Source organism: Dendrobates tinctorius, unplaced genomic scaffold, assembly GCF_039654945.1.
Source record: "Dendrobates tinctorius isolate UK_male_01 unplaced genomic scaffold, ASM3965494v1 ptg000070l, whole genome shotgun sequence".
Lineage (NCBI taxonomy): Eukaryota > Metazoa > Chordata > Amphibia > Anura > Dendrobatidae > Dendrobates > Dendrobates tinctorius.
The window spans coordinates 15,886,513-15,896,358 of record NW_027361738.1 but is presented as its reverse complement, the minus strand read 5'-3'; positions in this window follow the sequence as shown (position 1 = coordinate 15,896,358).

The window sequence follows — 9,846 nt, the reverse complement described above, 5'->3', positions numbered from 1 at the left end:
ACAGCAGGTTTGGGAGATACCGCTCCCAGTCTCTCCCGTGGGAGTCGACCAACATCTTCAGCATCTGCTTTAAGGTGCCATTGAACCGCTCACACAGGCCATTGGTCTGTGGTGGTACGGGCTGGCTACCAGATGTTGCACCTGTACCTGCTTACAGAGAGATTCCATCAGCTGCGACATGAACTGGGTCCCTCGGTCGGTGAGCATTTCCTGGGGAAACCCCACTCTGGAGAAAATCTCCAGTAAGGCAGTGGCCACTTTGTCGGCCCGAATGGACGACAAAGCTACCGCCTCCGGGTACCGGGTGACATAGTCCACTACCGTTAGTATGAAGCATTTCCCGGAGCGGCTGGGAGCGGATAGAGGTCCAATGAGTTCCACAGCCACCCTCGAGAAAGGCTCTTCGATGATGGGCAGAGTTACCAGTGGGGCTTTGGGGCGCCGCCTTCCCCACCCTCTGACAGGTGTCACACGAACGGCAGTAGGCAATCACCTCGGACCTCATTCCTGGCCAGTAGAAATGCTGAGCTAGCCTGGCCCTGGTTTTAGCGATCCCTAGGTGTCCGGCCATGGGAATCTCGTGTGCGATCCGCAACAATTCTGCCCTGAACGGATGGGGTACCACTAACTGTCGGTCCCTGGGCCACGCCTCCGGTGAACCCTGCTGGACCGTTACCCGGTACAGCCGTCCCTGGTCCCAGACCACTCGCTCACGGTCGGACTCCAGGGGAGGCTGTGCCGCCAGCTCCTTGAGAGCTTTCAGGCTAGCGTCAGCTTCCAACGCTGCCTGAAATCCCTGACTCGATGTGGCAAGAATTGACGAAACTGCCACCTCCTCTGTCAGGTCCCCGGGATCTGTCTCCTGGCTGCTGTCTGACTCGGCAGCCACTTGGTCAGAGAGAGGGGAACCGTTGGACCTCCGCGAGGCTCCTTGGGCTCTGGCGCGCCTACTCCTTGTAACAGTGGCCACGACCGCTGAGACCACAGGTAGCGCCTGCTTCCCCTCGGCCCCCGACCAAGTCGCCGGGTCAGGCAGACTTCCCTGGCCTCCTGACATCCCGGATGTGGGGAACTCCTGCCCTGGGGTCTTACCTGGTGGCTCCTCTCCCAAGACGCCCCCTCCCCCCATGGCCTGTTCCTCCTTCTGCAGAGGACCTAGACTCGGCAGGCTGGATTCACTTAGGGGCCCTATACTGCCCATAGCAGCCCCTCCCTCCACCTCTGAGCTCCACCCTGCAGTCTTCTCACCTGTCCTCACTGTGAGCCCTGTGTGTGTAGTGTCAGTGCATGGCTTACCATCAGGTTTCACCCCCTCCTCCACTGTTGGAGGCACATTCAACACATTAACATTAGCATTCACAGTAGAGACATGACATTCTTGGGGAGCCGGACTTGGGGGTTCAGTGGCCACATACTGAGACACTAGCCGCCCCAAATCGGTCCCAAGCAACACATTGGCAGGAATATTAGGCATTATTCCCACCTCCACTGTTGGAGGCACCTTCAACACATTAACATTAGCAGTCACAGTAGAGTCATGACATTCTTGGGGAGCCGGCCTTGGGGGTTCAGTGGCCACATACTGAGACACTAGCCGCCCCAAATCGGTCCCAAGCAACACATTGGCAGGAATATTTGGCGTTACTCCCACCTCCCGCATTCCCCTCCCGGCGCCCCAGCCAAAAACACCTTGGCAACGGGCAGCGCCGGTTCAACACCTCCAATTCCGGAGATGGAAAGGGTTTTCCCAGGCACCAAGTCTTGAGGGAACACCACCTCAGGACGTACCAGGGTTCGTTCAGCGCCTGTGTCCCACAGTCCCATGACCGCTGAGCGGCCAATGGTGACAGGTTGGTAATTGTCCAGGGACCTCCCTCCACCCCCTCCCACACACAAAACAGTGGACGGTTTCTGGGACAGGGATGGGGCCTTATGGCGCTGGGGACACGCAGCCTTAAAGTGTCCCGGCTGGTTGCAATGATGACAACGTCTGGGTTCTGCTCCTGGCCTGGAGAGGGCAACAGGGGGGTACATCCCTTGCACTCTGGGGGCTGGGGGAGGACTGGGCTTACCCCCTCTCCAGGTGCTGCTAGCAGGCTTCTTCGGCTCAGGGGACCTGTTGTTGGCATACTTGTCTGCCAGGGCGGCTGTAGCAGAAGCCCCCTTTGGTTTCCGGTCACGGAGGAACTGCTGGAGGTCCTCTGGGCAGTTCCACAAGAACTGCTCCATGACAAACAGTTCCTGGACCTCCTGGAGGGTGGTGAGCTCTAGACCAGAGGTCCAGTGCTCCGCAGCTCTCAGCAGGGCCCGCAAGTGGTCGGTCCAGGTGTCCTTGGAGCCCCGCTGCAGGCTCCGGAACTTCCTGTGGTACAACTCCGGGGTGAGGTTGTAGTGCTGGATCAGGGCCCGCTTGATGCTGTTGTAGTCCTGCTCCTCCCCGGCAGGTAAGTCCCCCAAAACTTCCAGGGACTTACCCCTCAAACGGGGGGTCAGGTACCTTGCCCACTGATCCAGGGCCAGATGGTGTTGGAGGCAGGTTCTCTCAAAGGCCAGCAGAAAGGAGTCCAGGTCTCCATCCTTTTCAAGCAGGGGGAAGTCCTCCGCCTGGACCTTGGAAGCCTTGGTCCCCGGTGGGGCTGGTGCGTCCAGCGGGAGCCCGTGTTGAGCCATCTCCAGTCGGTGCTGGCGCTCTGCAGCTTCACGGCGTTCTGCCACCTGCAGCACACGTTCGGCATGCTCACGCTCTGCTGCTTTCTCCGCCGCCACCAGGAGTCTGTCATGGGCGGCGTCGTTACCAGCCTCGAGCTGTGCCATAGCCGCTTGGAACAGGGCCTCTGATCTGGACAGGCTGGGGCGGGCAGGTGGTGGGCAGTCCACTGTGGGACTGAGCACAGGGGTCTGGCTCCTTGGGGAGCCCTGGCTGAGCTCCCACTCGCCTTCATTGGTATTGTCCACCACCACCTCCTCATAGACCATAGCATTGACCTCCCCCTTTGCCTTACTCCTGGTGCCTTCCGCCATCTTGGGCACCACTGGTTACTGACACAGCTGCAACCCTGGCCTCGCACACAACTTATTATATTTGCACTCTGACTGTCTAGTGCTGGGCTGACCTTAAGACCCCAGCAGTGAAAGTTACCACTGGTAGTCTCTAGTGTCTGGGAGTAGGGGTCCCACGCACACTATTACTCTGATCCCACCGCTGCCACCAATTGTGGAGGAACACACACACGGACCCGTTCCTCCCACGTCACCACCGTGACGTAACTACACAGGCACAGCTCTTCGGCGCCCCCCTTTGTCTCTCAGGTCTGTAAGGGAACTGCACCTAGAGCAAATGGTCGCCGGGGAGGAAGTCCTGTTACCCGCTGGGGGTTCTAAGATTCGTGATCAGAGTAAAAGCATCAGCCCAAGATTAAGTTTATAGTTTAATTGACTTAAGGGCGCACTAGATAATTACAGAAATATACAGTAAATTTGCAGTCAGAGAAAAGATATAACAATAGGGTACAAGGCTTAGAGATATTAAGCTGGAGGTCAATTTACCAGATTGTATTGTAGGGTGCATGCGGTTGCCGGGGAGCTCTGCAGTCCACAGGTACAATAATCTTAGTTGCTGGACAGACCCCCAAAGCATGGGCCGCTGCTCCCCTCGGCAGGTCTGTCCCCAGGTCCTTCTTAGATCATCATCGTCTGGATCTTCTTTGTGAATGACTGAATGCCAGGGGCTGCCAGCCCTTAAACACGCTGGGTTCCTCCCCCTGTGTCAGAGGGTGGGCTAATAATCTCCACCCTGTAGCTCTTTGCAGAACTTATTTCCAATATCTACGAAAGGGGATAACTTTCTACAGCATGATCGAATCAGAACATAAGAGGTACCAGTGAATGCGGTTTGCTTTGCCGGTCGTGTGGAGTGCAAACATGGCCCTATTGGGTCACTGTAGAGGGCCAATCTCTATATCTCAGGAATCAGTGCTCTCATCGACTCGGGAGTCACACTGCCAGATGCACGATTGCCTCAGGGTCACTCGGATATTTTCATGTGTCCATAACTCGAAAGATGAGTTCATAATTCGTGTTCATAGGATGTAGCCACAGTGTCTGGGACACACAATGGATGCATATTCCTGTGTCTGCTAGTAGGCACATTCTAATTGAAGCCCTCAGGCTTTATCTGGCCCCCTGCTGGCATGGCTCCGTACCTGGGCTTTGAAGCTCTGTTTTGGGCCTAACCTCATTATCACACCAATGCCCTGGCTATTTAGCATTGGAACAATAAATCCTGCTTGTATTCACTAAGTACACAGCGCCTGGGGGTATAGAAGCCTTTAGCTGCTTGTAATTTCTGAACTTAGACCAAAATGGATGCCAAGCTCAGATATGTGGCCCCACATCTAAGATGGCGGCCGCTCCTTCATCACAATCCTTCCTTTCTTTCTCTTCACATATTTTTTACAACAGAGTATTTTTGCACGTTTGTCATACTGTGTTTTTTGTTTGTGTTTCAGTCTTTGGGTGGTGTGAACATTGTTCAACCGACCTGTTCACTTGTGTGCATGTCACATGTGTTTTTAGTGTATAAATGTGAGCCTAGCCTGGCAATCACTGCTTTATGTCAGTTATAGTCAAAGGGGAGAAGCAAAGAGAATTGGACGTTAACGGAGCTCATAATGGTTATAGGGTACAGTCGGGCCCCCTTGATGAGCGTCCAATGACGAATCTGCCCATAATGGGACAGGACAACGGAAGGATTTAGCAGGAAAGGGTTTATTCATCACTTTCTGATATTTCCTTTATGTAATCAGGGGAGAATGAAATGGTGTATGGGTGTGGCTAGAAGTGTGGATAATCCCGTGATCCAAAATTTTGCCATGGCGCACATAACCTACCCCACTTTATCATCTATCATTGTCTTCTTTGGAAATTGGGAGGTCTGTAGACCATGCAGGGGGAGAAGGCTGCTTAGGTATTAAAATGAAGTTCAATATTGGAACACCTGTACATATACCAACCAGTGTGTAAGAATCCGGCATTTGACAAAGGTTTTCGTGGCAAAACATCTACAAAATGACACATATTTGGTCCTCTGATGTATAGTGTGAAGGACCCTGCCCTCAGACCTTTACACCATGACAAATTGTAAGGTCCTGAAGGTCAACGCCAATTGATCCCGCTATTCGGTGTGAGTCTCCAATAAAGCCGCCATTCAGTGTATATGTCATATAATAAATTGTAAATTAAATGTTGTATCTTCTCTTTTTACCTACATGTCTGTAATGGTGTCAGTGGTGTGAGATACCACGCATCTTATTTATGGAGCGCAATGCTTTATTAGTATTGTGGAGTAAATGCAAAGTATGAGAATGCGTAGTGTACGCATTAAGGCTCATTAAGACATTCATGGACATAGTGTCCCACTGGGGTGCCAATGACCCACCAGTAACATTGACTTTGGGGGGCCCAATTTTCACCTGAATGCAAATATTACACTACCCTCTTTCACAAATTTACCTTATCTATATATATAAAGCTGACTGTATGTATGTGTGTATGTATCAAGCCACACCCACTGCATATAGCCTCGCCCACTTTGGATAGCCACACTCACTCCACAAGCAATTGGGTCGCCCTCACAGGGCTGTGGGGTACTCGGTACCGGGCCGCTCCTTCAGAGGGGAATGTCACAGCAGCAGTGACCCGGTCAATGCCCCTGGGCACCCATGTAAAAGGGGATTGAGTGATGAAATAAAGTTTATAAGTGATTCGTTACGCCACCTGTGGTGTTCGGCAAGGAAGGTGTTAAGCTGACGCTGCAAACAGATCCTCTGGGACAGATGGTGAGGTGCAGCAATGATGTTGTAGCCCTCCACAGGCAGGGCTGTAGTCCCAGGGCAGTGAGGATAGTTGTTTAGGAAGAGGGTGCAGTGTCTGGCACAGAGATGTAACAGTGCTGAGGAAGTTGCAGGAAGAAGGCAAGGACACAGCAGAGTGTAGTTTCTTTACCTTTACTTTGTAAGTGCAGTCCAGGGTCCAGATTACAGATGGCACAGGAGATGATTAGCCTGGAAGCAACTTAGGAATCCCTCTATCATATGGGTTGTGTAGTCTCCTTCCTAGCGCTTACTTGAGGTACATGCAGTACTGTGTTACACTGACGTTCCTCCTTCTTCTTCCCTTTTGGATGTACCTCATATGGCAGACAGCTGTAGCCTTCTATCTCCTTTGGCTCACACGTCGCTGTTGTGCCTCCGAGTCTTAGATGGGAATAGAGCATTTACAGCTTCCTATTCCTCTGGTTTCTGTTGCAGGACCTTCAGTATCCATACAACCGTGGAGACCAGGCTCCAGATCATGCGCTCCAGCTGGGAACGAGCTCTCAACCACGCTCAGTCTCCCAGCTTCTCTCCCCACGTCTACACACTTCAGCCTCCTCACATTAACTCCTCATTTCCCTTCCTGGCCCTCAGAGAGCACTCCTCCCCCAATTCTGGTTCAGAGCTCCCTCTGCTAGCCCGGAGTGGGAACTGTGTTGCATGTCATGGTTAACTGCTAGAGAGACCCTTCATTGCTTCCAAGCCAGACATCACCCTCCCTGGAGGAAGGCAATGCCACTGTGGCAACCATACTCCTGGGGGCACCACATTCCCCCCTACTGCAATTCAGTACTCCTGGACTGATAAAAAAAAACATATGAACAAACTAACAAATAAACAATTATAAATGTACAAGATTTAAGAAAAATGAAAAATTACAAAAACCAAAAGCTCCAAAAATAGTCCTGTGACGATTAGTCCATGCGTCAATGTCCATGGTCCATTCCTGGGCAAATGGTGAACTATGTACCAAAGAAGTTTTTGACCACACCTAGTCCTGTGGCCCAATTGTCCATTAAAACAAACTGGAAAATTCAAAAAAGGGGATTTCTTACAGAGTCTCTGTAGGCACAAAACTTAAACGTTCTTCCTCTATAATCTTTGAAAATTCTTGGAGAACAGGAGAAGTGCCAGAAGACTGGAGAAGAGCAAATGTTGTTCCTATCTTCAAAAAGGGGAAGAAGGTGGACCCAGGTAACTATAGGCCGGTGAGTCTGACTTCTATACCAGGAAAGATCTTTGAACAAATTATTAAACAACATGTATGTCAGTACCTGGATAAGAATGAAGTGATTAAACAGAGTCAGCATGGGTTTGTAACTAATAAGTCATGTCAGACTAACTTAATTTCCTTCTATGACGGTATCACTGATTGGGTGGATCAAGGAAATGCTGTAGATATAGTATATCTTGACTTCAGCAAAGCATTTGACAAAGTCTCTCATACAATCCTTATTGAAAAAATGATTAAGTATGGAATGGACAAGGCAACTATTAGGTGGATTCATAACTGGCTTAGTGATCGGACCCAAAGAGTGGTCGTAAATGGCTGCACATCCAGTTGGAAGAATGTCTCAAGTGGGGTACCACAGGGCTCTGTCCTGGGCCCTGTATTGTTCAACATCTTTATCAACAATTTAGATGAAGAAATTGAGGGTAAACTGATTAAATTTGCTGATGACACAAAGCTAGGAGGGATAGCTAATACTAGAGAAGAGAGAGAGAGGATTCAAAAAGATTTAAATAAACTGGAGAAGTGGGCAGCAACTAACAGAATGGTTTTTAACAGGGAGAAATGCAAAGTACTACATCTGGGCAATAAAAATGTAAAAAGCATATATAGAATGGGAGGAATAGGGCTAAGTGACAGCACATGTGAAAAAGACTTGGGTATACTAATAGATCACAGACTGAATATGAGTCAACAGTGTGATGCAGCAGCAAAAAAGGCAAATGCAATTCTAGGATGTATTAACAGAAGCATACAGTCTAGATCACGTGAAGTCATTATTTCCCTCTACTCCTCTTTGGTCAGACCTCATCTGGAATATTGTGTCCAGTTTTGGGCACCACATTTTAAAAAAGACATCAACAAACTGGAGCAAGTTCAGAAAAGAGCGACCAGAATGGTGACCGGTCTACAAACCCTGTCTTATGAGGAAAGGTTGCAGGATTTGGGAATGTTTAGTTTGCAAAAGAGAAGACTGAGAGGAGACTTAATAGCTGTCTACAAATATCTAAAGGGCTGTCACATTGTAGAAGGATCAACTTTATTCTCATTTGCACAAGGAAAGACTAGAAGCAATGGGATGAAACTGAATGGGAGGAGACACAGATTAGATATTAGAAAAAACTTTTTGACAGTTAGAGTGATCAATGAGTGGAACAGGCTGCCACGAGAAGTGGTGAGTTCTCCTTCAATGGAAGTCTTCAAACAGAGGCTGGACAGACATCTGACTGGGATGATTTAGCGAATCCTGCTTTGAGCAGGGGGTTGGACCAGATGGCCCAGGAGGTCCCTTCCAACTCTACGATTCTATGATTCTATGATTCTATGGGTTGGATGTTGTTTTGCTCCATTCTTTCTTTTAACTGGTCAGGTCACAATTTCAAATGATCACTTGATACTGCTGCTGAGGTTTCTCCCGCATCCTTACTGATAAGGCACACCTTGGTGTTATCGAAGCTTGATGGTAAGATGGTGTAGGGTTCAGCTTCCCATTGGTCATCTAACTTATGCATCCTCCTCTTCCTTTTTAAGGACTTGTTCTCCTGGTAACAAGGGAACTGCAGGTGCATGCTGATTGTAGGTCTTTTCTTGTCTTTGTCTTGCCTGTGCTAGACTCTTTTCAACACACTCTTGTACTCTTCTGTACTGTTGCTGCCTCTCTGTGTCCCAGTCAGCATCTGGTGACGTCACCTCAGGTGTAAGGACTGCCATATCCAAATCAATAGGCAGCTTGCCAGGGCTCGCTTTCATTAGATAGGCTGGAGTGCAGTTGGTGGAATTCACAGGAATGTGGTTGTAGAGGTCTACCAGATCTGGCAACTTTTCTGGCCACAGATTCCTCTCTTCCAAAGGCAAGATCTTCAGTAGATCGATCACCACCTGATTCATCTTTTCACACATGCCATTGGTCTGTGGATGATACGGTGTTGTCCTGATCTTCTTGCAACCGTACAAGTTACAGGATTCCTGGAACACTTCTGCCTCAAAGGCTGGACCTTGATCTGTAAGCACTTGCTCGGGATATCCGTGTGCTCGACAAAAATGCTGTTGGAATGCTCTGGCTGCTGTCCTGGCTGTTTGATCCTTGACAGGCACGACTACCAGGAATCTCGAGTAGTGGTCAGCGATGGTAAGAGCATAAATGTAGCCTGGACGGCTTGGAACCAGCTTCACATGGTCCAGGGCGACCAACTCAAGGGGTTGTTTGGTTATTATTGGCTGCAAAGGAGCTCGCTGGCTGTTATGGTCCTTTCTGCGCAGGTTGCATTGTCCACACTCCCGGCACCAATTTTCAATAGCCTTCCTCATACCAGCCCAGTAGAATCTCTCTTGGAGCAAGGCCTCCAACTTCTTCCATCCGAAGTGTCCAGCTCCATTGTGGTATGCTTCCAAGACCATTGATGCTTCCCTCTTTGGGACTACCACTTGCCAAACCAACTCATGAGTGCGGGCATTGATACTCCTCTGACACAGCTTTCCTTCATAGATGAACAGCCGGCCACTTTCCTTCCACAACTGCTGGGCTTCTTCAGGAGCATCCGACTCTGGGCGTGGTCAGCTTGTGACAGTAGCTCCTTCCCCAGGCGGACTGCGGGGTCGCTATCCTGCGTTTCTGCCCAGTCATGATGAGGCAATGGATTTAGGGTGGCCTCTTTCAAGCCAGACCGTCTGTTTCTCACTCCTTGAGCACGTTGGGCCGCAATTGGCTGGTGGAAGGCAGGTAACTTGATTTCTTCAAGTGCC